This window comes from Solanum stenotomum, chromosome 5, assembly GCF_019186545.1.
Source record: "Solanum stenotomum isolate F172 chromosome 5, ASM1918654v1, whole genome shotgun sequence".
In the NCBI taxonomy this organism is placed as follows: domain Eukaryota; kingdom Viridiplantae; phylum Streptophyta; class Magnoliopsida; order Solanales; family Solanaceae; genus Solanum; species Solanum stenotomum.
Window position 1 is genome coordinate 27,101,206 of NC_064286.1, and position 11,616 is coordinate 27,112,821.

The 11,616-nt window shown below is 39.9% G+C and overlaps 1 pseudogene; it reads left to right on the forward strand.

Moving 5' to 3' along the window:
• The first annotated feature begins 311 nt into the window (after positions 1–311).
• On the forward strand, positions 312–761 carry LOC125863831 (uncharacterized mitochondrial protein AtMg00170/AtMg00620-like; annotated as a pseudogene).
• Positions 762–11,616: the final 10,855 nt, after the last annotated feature.

Sequence of the window (11,616 nt, forward strand, 5' to 3'; positions counted from 1 at the left end):
ATATCTTATCTTAGGAGGAAAAGTTAAGTATGCCCGAGTAGTCTTGATATTGGTTGGTTTGAGGTTTCGTTAGTTTTATACTAACAAGCAAGCTTCGGCGACCGCTCGACCTAGCGCTTTATCCCCAGTACTATAGGGAAGGCCTATGCGAAGAAAAGGCCTACCCATCATCAAAGCAAGCCCAAGTCCATGCAAGAAGGCCCTCTAGATTTGTCCAAATTCAAAGCCCGTCAAAGGCATATGAAATCATGCAAAGGATTCGAGCCCATCCAATTGATGTTCAGCGGGCTAAACCCAAGTAGCTCGGGCCCATGATCCAAGAGACCCGAAACTAGTTAATCGTGCTATCCTTACCTTCTAACCAATCGGCCAATCACGCTATCCTTACCTTTCAACCAACCCCCTCGATTAATTTTTTGCAGCAATATATAATCTCGGACCTGATGGATGCCTACAGAAAAATGGGTTTTCCAGCAGTGATGGCAAGAATCCATGAAATAATGTTCTTTCTCCTTTTTGTGTTCTTTCTGAATGGAGCTACGCGAGGGAAAGCTCAGCTTTCTACTCTGTCGCAAAAGGGGGCCACTTTCTTGCCCCCCAAAATGCCAGTTCCGCCATCAGGGCCTAGCAAGAAGCATAATTCTGTTCCAAAGCTTCGTTTTATTCCAGCAACAATAGTCTATGGTTCGAAGCACCGTGTTCCATTGACACGAATCCTCTCCATAACTAGTATAGTGGAGGTCTTTCTTGTATTGCAATAATGAAAAAATGTACGAACACAAATAATGAGCAGACCAGCCCACTTTTATATGTGGGTTCATTTCAGAATGTTTTTTTTATTTTGAATAAAGAAGCGCCTGAACTTTAGTGTAAGGCAGGTGTTTTTCTCGGTGGATGGATGGGATAAATGCCTATATTTCTTTATAATGTTATTGTTATGTTGATGTTATATTAAAGAATGAAATCTAAAAAAGTTGCTTAGTCCCATTCTTTAGAATTGTCTTTCTAATACTGTGTAAACGAACTTCAAGTCTGAATTGTGTACTGTACTCAACAGAAAGCGTCACATCCACCCCCAATGTCGATATGTAGTATTAGTTTGAGAAACTCATTTGGTTTTTAACCTAAAGCGATTGGTTTACCTATATCATGCAAATGTCCAACACTTAGGTGCTTTCTAAGATCATCATTTATGAAAGATGTATGACATGTGTGGATAATGAATGACTTGCAGGGTATGCAATATCTTAAGTACAAAAGGTAAGACTTAAAAAGAGAAATGAGATTAGTACAACACGGGATAGAAACCTAATCCTAAAAGGAGAAAACCCATCACTGAACAATCATAGGAATAAAAGAAATGGTTCAGACCAAGTGACAGAACTCTCTATGAGTTGGGCTACATAAAAGATCCGTTTCTACTAAAATGGATGTAGGCTTAACTAAAGCCCAATGCAGGTTGAACTCTATGGAATCTACGCCTCACTACCCTTAGCCTCTTAGAGGGTTACAATGAATTTTTGGCCGGCCCAATATAGATTCAGCTTAGGGGTTTATGAGAGAATGATTGATGGACCTAAGCTAAACAACTAAGATTGAACCTAAACCAAAACCTATAGTCTGAATTAGGAGAGCAAAGATTTAATTCAAGACCAGGAAAGCAAGTTATATCGAAGCCCAATGCCAAGCAAAGCCCTAGCCTACGAGTGAACAAATTGGGTTCAACTAAGCCCTTAACCCAAGATGAGGTGGAGCCTTAACCCGACACAAGAGGGGCCCTGTAGCATAGTGGACATAGTTAGCCCAACATAGGTTGTTAACCAAAAATTAGAAGTCCCCTGAAGCAGTTGAGGGGTAGCAACAAGATGCATTGGCTGATAACATATCCATCGCCCTTCCTCGGTCCGTCCCCATAGCAAGCTTTCTATTGGCTTCTCACCCTGGACCGAGACTCGCTCTTCTCATCCATAAGAATAGTTGTCTTCCTGGTTAACTAGTCATTGGTCTTTGGCACCAAAGAAGGTCGAGAAGGTTGGGATGCAAGGTGGTTATCGCTCAAGTAACTGTGGAAGCAGACTTCGTGAAAAAGTCATGTACATCAAAGAAATGGAAGGGCTCTCCCTCTGTATATTGAACCTAGCTCTACCCAGCTTGGATGAACAAAGTGTGCAATGCGTGGAGTGAGATCACTACCATACCCTTTTAAATTTTTCTAGTGAACATAGGCTTCTAGTACCAGACGAGACTATGACTGAGTCAAGCAGACACCCACTAATCTGCACTTCCATTCGTGACCTGAAGCCATGCCATTGGTGAGCCTCGAAGGACCTTTCAAGCCTCCCCACTTCGATTCGCTTGCTTTCCCTTTCTCACTCTGAAAGAAAGAAGAAAGCCTTGCTTTGCCTCTTTCCTTCTTCGCTAATTGAAAGCTAGACTCACACGTCTGCTTATATAGATTATGGCTTCCTCACTTGTTTGATTTGAAATGGTACGATGCTTCACACATATAATTGGAGTCTGTTTCGGGGCTTACAGAAGCTCGCGTAAAGAAGATTTATAGGAGGGAAGTTCCCCATCTCTCTTAGGTCTTCTGTCTCTTGAAAAATATTGTATTCTTATGTTTGAGATCTCCTCTGTGTGATTCATCCTAAGTAGCTAACCGAAAATGAACTGACTGGAAGGACTGATAAGAGAAGAGACTCTAACTGTTTAAAGGTAAAGGAAAGGAAGCCCGCTGCGCCCCTTGATAAATGAAGGCTCCTACAAAGAGTCGACTAGGCCTTGTAGAAGTGAAGATCGATGTTCGTCCCATTCGGCGAAGCAATCTTGGACCCTCTTGGCTGCGCTGTGCTTGGATGTACTAGTCTTCCACACGCCAATGATGAGATGAAAACTACCCCCATTCGGTGGTTCCCATGCCACCACAATGGCATAGCATCGTAAGAGTGACCGGAACCTATACCTGACCAGCTTGTAAGTAGCATCCCGCTGCTGGTCGACACAACAGGGAGTCAAAAACAAGTCTTTTTGATTGCCCCGCTGACCTTTTCTAAAAGCACCTTGGGTCGGAGGCTGGTTGTAAAGTAAAGAATGGTGGTGCGTTTTCAAATTTGATTTATTTTGATAGAAAGAAGAACCAAAATTGGTCCTGGGTTGTATCATTTTTCAACTGTCCGCTGGTAAATCTGGTCTAGCACTACAATGTCTCCATTGTACGACGCTATGAAAGAGAAAAAAAATTCTGCGTCGCTAGCCTTTTCACCTTTTCTCTTATGTCAGTCTTGTACTGAGCCATCATAATAGGGATGGTGCCAAGAAAGGTAGTTTAATCTATATCTGTAGAACGTACAAAGCAAAGATATTCAAATAAAGAATTTGTGACGAAATGACTATTCATATATTGAATTTTCATCCAGGCAAGAAAAAGTCTATGGAAAGATGTTGTATATGTCGCAACCTTCTTAAAATAAATGAACGAAGGCCCAAGGGCTTTTTATCCATCAGACATGAATGAAAGGGGATGACACCACTCTAATGATTGGAAAAATCCTTAATATCATAAAACTTAACATTATAAAGGAAAGGTCTTTTTCTTATAAGCTTCAGTAATAGCAAAAGCAGCCTATCTAGAATGGCCTACTCCTTACTCAAGCAAAGTTGTATGCAACCACATAGAGGAAGTTAAGCCAATCCCTCTATTTTCATCTTGAAAGATTTGGAAAAATAGAACATGCTCTACCCCTTCCTTCGATTGCTTTCATTTTTGGCCCGATCAGGCTTCATCTTCTTATCGGGATAGTCCTTTAGCTTGCTTTCTAGGGACTAGCCTTGAATACTAGCCATTTTCTCATCACATCAAGAGGGCTTTCAGAGAGCGGGCTCCAACCCTCTATAATCGAGTGATGGTGGAATGACCAATCCAGTTCCCTCAGGCTGGCTTTCTCCAAAGGAAGTTTTGTCCTGTCCACTAGGACTGAGCTATTCGTTTCACTAACGCACACCCTTCGATTCTTGTTCACTCATTTATTCCATTCGTTGGGGGAATTCTCACTCCTATTTTGTTTAGAAGGTGATCATTCCTACCAGAAAGAAGATCAGGTGTGCGATAAATATACTAGCTTTGTGGCGTCTTTCATCAAAGAAACGACTCTTTTCACTACGTTCAACTCCTTTGGTTTCGATTTTAAAGATCTGATAGTGAGGCATGTAAATTTTTTGCTATGCTTATGCTACTATAGGATATAGGAGAGTGATTGTAAACACACAACTTCCACCCTCATGGCTGTAGTTTGAGCTTGTATATGTGAGAAATTTACAAGAAAAAAATGAGATTTCAAAAAGAATTCAAATCAATAATTTTTCTGAACAAAACAGGGAAAGAGAATGAACTAGAACAAAGCAGTTCTTTTCATTAATAGCTGTTACATGGGAATACATCAAATAAGAAGCTTACACACACATAGACCAACCACACAACTAAACACAACATTACAAAGTGAACAACGAAAGCATTGAAGACTGCTAGTGATACATGCAAACACAACAAAGACACTAGCATAGGACTAGATCTCCACTAAACAAAGAAAAAGAAGAAACACACTACTTTGCGTCTACAGACACTTATTTAAACCTTCTTAAACTCTAAAGAGTCGACTGACTCTTAGTTGTTTCCGCCATGGATGCGGAAGGCCATCCTAACAATAAGGTCTTCCCTGTCTCGGGAAAGGGTCCTCCCCTCTTCTTCCAGGGTTTGAATTTAGTTAAGGAGCTGTTGAATGCGTTGTTCCACCAGCTCCGGAAAAACAGTAGGCACATACTCTAAAAAACATGAAGCGTTTGCTGACGTTCGCGCCTTTAATTTTCAACATTTAGAATTCTTTGATTAATTTGAGAAACTCTTTCAGTGGTAGCTGGATCCATATCTCCCTTTCCTTTGTCAAATAGAGAAAGAAGCTTCTATTTATAGGCGTTGGAGGCCCTTAACACTTTCTTATTATTAGTAAGATAGGTTGTCTTGGTTCCGTAACATGGTGAAAACCTGACTTTTCATGAATATGGAACCCCATCCACTAGATTTAAATGCGCTGAATAATTGTTCTTTCCTCGTACACATTTGAGTACTCAGGGCCCCCTTTCTTTTGGCGGGTATCGCCACGTGGCTTAATCCCGGATCACTCCTTAAGTAATAGGACACAATAATATAGCACACATTAGAGAAGAGAGTACCCTCTTTATTATAAGATAGGCTCCCCGCGTCCTTTCTTAAGAGATGAAGCAATCGTCACTCGACAGCTCAAAACTGACCAGTACAAAACCATGTGATCTATCCTCATTTACGTACCCACTGGCCCTAGCCTAACGCCCTGCCTACTCATCTTTAACTGGCTTATTTGTACCCAGATACATGATGAAAGTCCCTTCGGCCAATTGTCACTCGACAACTCAAAGCTAACCGGTACAACCCGCGTGCTTGCCTACTCGTGTTTCACCGTCCTATTTGTACCCAACTACAATCTCTTCCCTTATAAAAGAAAAAAGGCCCTAGGCCAATCCTCAATCGTCAGCAACTCCGTCCTAGCGAAGTAAAGTCTCTGCCCCTATCGCTTGATTTATCTAATCAGACACTTGCTCTTCCCTACTTTTGACAGAACAATAAGAGCACAAGTTATCCCTAGTAGTATACTACAATATCTCTATATCTCTTAGAAAATACAATTGAGTTTGATAAAAAAAATTAGCGATCAACTTATTGCATATAAGATTGAGAAAATAGTTAAAGCTTACGAGTCCTATACGGATATAGTGTGCAATAAAAAAAACCAATGAACAATTATACCCCTCATTCCAGAAGAACTGGAAATATCATATTGATTATTTTGATACTTTCAGAAGATTTGCAACTACAAAGTATGCCCTTTACTGTGTTTATTATTAAAGGAATATAGTTTCTAAGAATGCAAAAAATGGTATAAGTATTATGAACACTCTATAGGATATAATCCCTGCTTGCCATGAATTTAATCAATGCCATTTTGCTCTCTCCTAGATGAGAGATCAGAGCTACTGGATTTGGCACGGGTGAGCTGTGTGAAAGAAAAAGTCTTTCTTTCTAGGGTTTATATTCTACTATAATGAATGAACAAATCTCTATGATGATGTATAGATCAGGTAATCCAGTTTTGATAGCCAGGCTCCGTTATTCTTGCAGGTGTTATCAAACTGATTCCATATATGATATCTTCTTTGGTCAATTTTATGATGTTTTGGTCCATGATGATTATTCTGTTAAGGGAATAAATATCTCTAATATTTCTAAATACCAAAATACTGTATTGGATTTATTGCGTAAATTGCAAGTTCACAAGTACAATAGTGATAGATTAATCGAATTACAAAAAAATATTAAAGAGCTAGCATGTCCATATGATGGTATACAAAATATGTATCAGGATTCACCATTGTTAATTAATCTTTTGATTAAGGGGGATGAACCATCTGCTAAGGATTACCTTAAGGCTAGTAATAAACTCACTTTCGATGAGCAGGAATGTTTAAACCGCTTTTATCAGTATACATTGGAAGGTATAATAGTTTATATATTCGGCTACATCTTCAATAGTGTTAATGAGAGCCCTGCCGTTAGTTTTCTACTGAAGTCGGGGTTTTTTGAAGACAAATCCATCATTGAAGGGCTAGAGGCCGGATTGCTCACTCAACAATTTCTTCTTCTCGAGTGAAGTAGCATACTCTTGCTCTGTGCGCTAGGGAGTCAAACTATTCTTAGTTCTCATTTATGATGTTTGCGCTGTGTGAGTTATATCTAGGAAGCAAGCGCCGTAAAGGGTTGACATGGCAACTCGGCTGGTAAAAAAGGAGATGGTACCGAAGCGGGAGGCTCATAGATGCTACTAGTACAATGACTAGTCTAATCTCTTTCCTCTACGTGAATTTTTTCTTATGTAAACCCGGTGTGTTATCTAAGTCTTTTAGCTAGTCCAATGGAAATCTCTTCTGTTGCAGCAAAAGTAAAAAAAATGGGTACCGCGCTGCAGCCTGCTTACCTAAAATGAAAATCCTTACTAGTTGAAGTAAGGGACTTTCTTATTGGAGCATACATAATGGACAAGGACTTATAAGAATATTCTTAGCCTATTATTCAAGAATCTTTCCTCAAAATGGATGATGAATGGAAGCGAGATTGGATTGACGTATAGAAATTACAACTACAGATTTGATCCCTTTCTCTTAGGGAATCTCGACTAGACGAGGGAGATATAAAGGTAACGTTGACGCTACGAAAAGGAAAGTCATTGCATAAATAATGAATGAGCAAATTTCTTATTAGAAGCCTATTTGACTAGACAGGTCTCCTTTACAGGGTGGTTCCCACAGAGAAGTCTTGCTCTGGCTTGCCAAAAACATTTAATATTGAGAATGTTGGATGTATTACACACTGGTGGAATTGCGTAATAAGGCTTTTAACTAGCTTAGTGAATCAATTTAAACTAGTAAATATAGTATGTTTTTGTTGGCAGTGAGTAAATCTTTGATTCAGAGGGTGGAAGATGTTATAAATCTGAAGTGGGATCTTGACTTAGGTTCACACTTTCTTTTTCTTTCCTTGAAAAGTCGTTTATAGTCTTCTGTGAGTCCCTACTTATGGTAGGAAACAGACCCTCGCCATTGCGATAATCATCCCTAATCAGAAATAATTTTTGTTTGCGCGGGTTTACCCAGTTGATCATAGCTCTAACCCATTATGCTATTATGAGTTTATTGAATTATGCTTTAAGCAGCCATCCTCCCTGATGTGGCTCTTCCTAGAAGTGAGAACACTACTGCCTGACCAAGAAAATAAGGAGAAGATTGAAAGGGTTATGAATTCCATTGAGTTAACCCTTCTTGATCGAATCAGCCAGCCTCTTCCATTCCGCCTGTGACCCCTTTAGAATTCAAATTCCGCTGGAATTGGTGTGCTTGAACGTTGATTGGGAAGTGCGAGAGAGCAGCCCCCATTCTAACCAAATTTCCTTCTTTCGCTGTTAAGCAAGTCCCCATTCTATTTGACTGGCTTTCTTAGAAGCTTTTCAAGAGATACTCTCTCTGTGTATTGAAATCTGACAGTCTTCTTCCTGCTTATGCCCCGGTGGGGTAATTCTAATCTGTTTTTCTGGAACCGCTGTCATAATGAAAATTTTCATTTGAAAAGAACCCTTTCAAGAAAAGTCAATATATAAGTAAGTTGCTCGAGCAGTGGGTTGAAGCTTGGAACCCTTATGGGTATGGAACCTTTTAAAATACTGGATCTTGTGCTAGTAGTTCCTGGCTGTCTTCAAAGCGGGCCCAAACACGTCTCTTATTGAAATAGGAGAATTCGTGAACTAACCTGCTGAAAGGCCTGATATCTACTATTGAAGTAAAACATCCTACGAGAGCATTTTTGTCTTCAGACGTGGTATATGACTTATGTTTCACGCAGGATTGGGAGTAAGTCGATCGATGGCTAAGAGGAATCTCTCCTTTAAAGCAGCCCAGTCCGACCCTACTTACTTTTTAGGTAAGACTTTCATGAATAGCATGCTCGTACACATATACCCTTACAAACCAACTCGCTTGCTTCAACCCTCGCCCCGATCCATAGCCCTTGGAGCAAAACTCCCTTGTAGAAGGACTCCCACGTCAATTTCACCTCCCTAACCCCTATCTTAAAGGGAAGATGGTTGGTTATCTCCTGCAGGAATTCAAACCTAGGGAGATAGAACTCTTTCCAGAAGAGATAAGGCATTAGGCAATATTTTTTGTCATCGATTGACTCCTATTCCCACTTCTTGGGAGTGAAAGCCACTTGACTATAAGGAGAGGAGCGGCTGTGAAACGATGATTCCCCCCTTTCCATTGAAGTAGGGAGGGCCTCCTTCCCCACCATTCTGGCCTATTATTGATAGGGATTTTACCGATGCTGAAGATAGCTTGCTTACCAAGCCGCCCACTTGAGAAGCTAGTCTCCAGGAAAGAAGCGAGGAGGAAGCGAAGATGTCTACGAAGCTTTGCTTCTCCCTTTGTAGTCGTAATACTCGGCTTGTCGCTACTTTGATTCAAAAGGTAACCGATGGTTCCCGACTTTCCCCGCTTTCCGCAACTGTAACCACTTGTTATTTCGATTACTTCATCCATAAACCTTTTTTTTATTTCAAAATAGCGATACGTTCTAAAAAAGTAAAGGAGAAACTTCCATTCTAGAAGCGGTAGCTTCCCGCCTTTCTCGAGGTGAGAAGTTCCCTTCTCTTTTCTAAAATGTCTGAGGGGTCTGCTCAACAAACGTACAAATCTTTAGGTTGTTTAAGTAGGTTTGGGCTAAGGTCGTTGCGCTCCTGCCACCTCTTGGTAAAGTAGGCAAATGGGCAAGCCCCCTCCTGTCGCAATGGTGTAGGGCGTCAGAGGCTGTTACCCCGTGGCCAACTCGAAGGGGCTGAAGTTCGATGCAGAGCTTTTTGGTTGTTAAGTTATAGCAGGACTGAGCAACATCCAACAACTCTAGTCGTTCTGGTTTTTACTAAAATGGCTTAACTTGCCCTCAAGGAGTCCATTTATTCTCTCTGTCTGAGCTTTCAAAGAAAAAAGAGTGAAAAAAAAGAGATTGCGCTTGTGACTCGGGATGGACCTTTATCGATGGAGGAAAGGAATAGCGGTGGATTCCTATAGAGCATCCAGGAAAAAGCAGATTCAATCGGACGACGAATTCTTACGTGGTCCGAGGAAATCAAAGGTCCGCTTCCACAAATTTCATCTATATTAAATCTCTTAATATCATAATAGCTTATATAGTCATGATTCAATTCAGGTCCATCTTGATTGATTTCTCATTTTTCGGATCTGATTGTAACAATGGAGAAGTAGGAAGACTTTGGCGATTCATAATAGATAGGGGTATCTAGAATATCTTTGTCTCTGGACGGACATAAAAGATGAATAATGAAAGATGAGGAAGAGTATACTTTGTAGTGAGATAATAGTTCTCCTAATCGACTACTTATTATGATAATGAACATTCCACTTAAAAATGAAAAAACGACTCTCCAAGCGGTTACCATTTTTTTTTTCATATTCATATTATATCCTCTACAACAATTGTTGGGATGGACTTTCGTGGAAGATGAAAAAGCCCTTTATCGGATTGGAAGCGATGACTTAAGCCTCTTTCTTCTTCTTATAGGTCGTTTAAAGAGCGTGACTCTTTAGTTTAATTAAGTTCTAATTTGGAAATGAAAAGGCCTCATTTGATTCAATTCACGAATTAGCCCACTATGAGTCTACTACATTTTTTTCATAATAATTATATATAATTATCTAATAATAATAATAAAGTATATCATTTGTCTATCTCTTACAACACAGCGAAACTAAATGGTTCGAATCTAAATTGATTTTAGGCTGTACACCTAATTTTCCTGGGATTGTAGTTCAATCGGTCAGAGCACCGCCCTGTCAAGATGGAAGCTGCGGGTTCGAGCTCCGTCAGTCCCGACAGATTCAATAAATATATTCATCTCTCATTTTCTATGAAAGGGGGCAGGGAGCATAATTTCATTCCCAACGGGGGATCTTTTTTTTCTTTTTTGTTTTGCATTTCTCATCAAAGGAGATGAAAGCCACTTGACTATAAGGAAAGGGGATTTTTTCATTACTTCAACTAGTACCGATTGATGGGAGAGAGGCATATGTGGCTTAGTACAATTCATTATTTATTGGCATATTCAGGATTCCAAGAGAGACTGGGTCTGGTTTTTCAACCCGATCCATGTATGTAATGGAATATAGTACCTTATTTCTTTTTATCGGGAAAACATACACAAATGGAATTCCTTTCTTGTACGATACAAAATGAATTTCACTCAATTACATTACCCTTAGAGAATACTTTTCCAGATTCCACTTTTTCCTTTTCTGGCTCCGATTTTGTGTAACCTCAATTATGAACATTTTGAATTTGAAAAAAGAAGGATATATCTCATTCAAATTTCACACTAAGATTTTGATATATGCGTACCAGTACTAATCCAGGAAGGAGGATATTCAAAAAAAGAACATGGGAATGCCAAATTTTCTTTTTTTTCTAGTTAGAATGGATTGGTCGTACCTATCTAATCAATAATTGTTTATGACTGACTCGCTATTCACTCGGTTTTTGGGTCATAATCATTATGTAGAAGAGATGGCCTAGTGGTTTAAGGCGTAGCATTGGAATTGCTATGTAGGCTTTTGTTTACCAAGGGTTCGAATCCCTCTCTTCCGCACTTTCACCTAATTCACTAATATTAATGACCAAAATATATCAAATAGCAATGGAAAAAATGATTCCAACAGTTAGACCTTTCTTTGATATATATACTCTATTCCTAATTGCTATTTTTTGGAAAATACTGGAAAGAGTGGACAAGGAATTCAAATATCCCTGCCGATGTGTTTTGACATCCCACAGCTTCGGTTGATCGCTTAGCCCCGTTCCTCTTTGGCACAAGAGCGCTCGATCAGTGAGCTATTACACACTCTTTCAGGGTGGTTCTGTCTCTGCACCCCTACCTCCTTTATGACTGAGCGGTCATTTAGGGGCCTTAG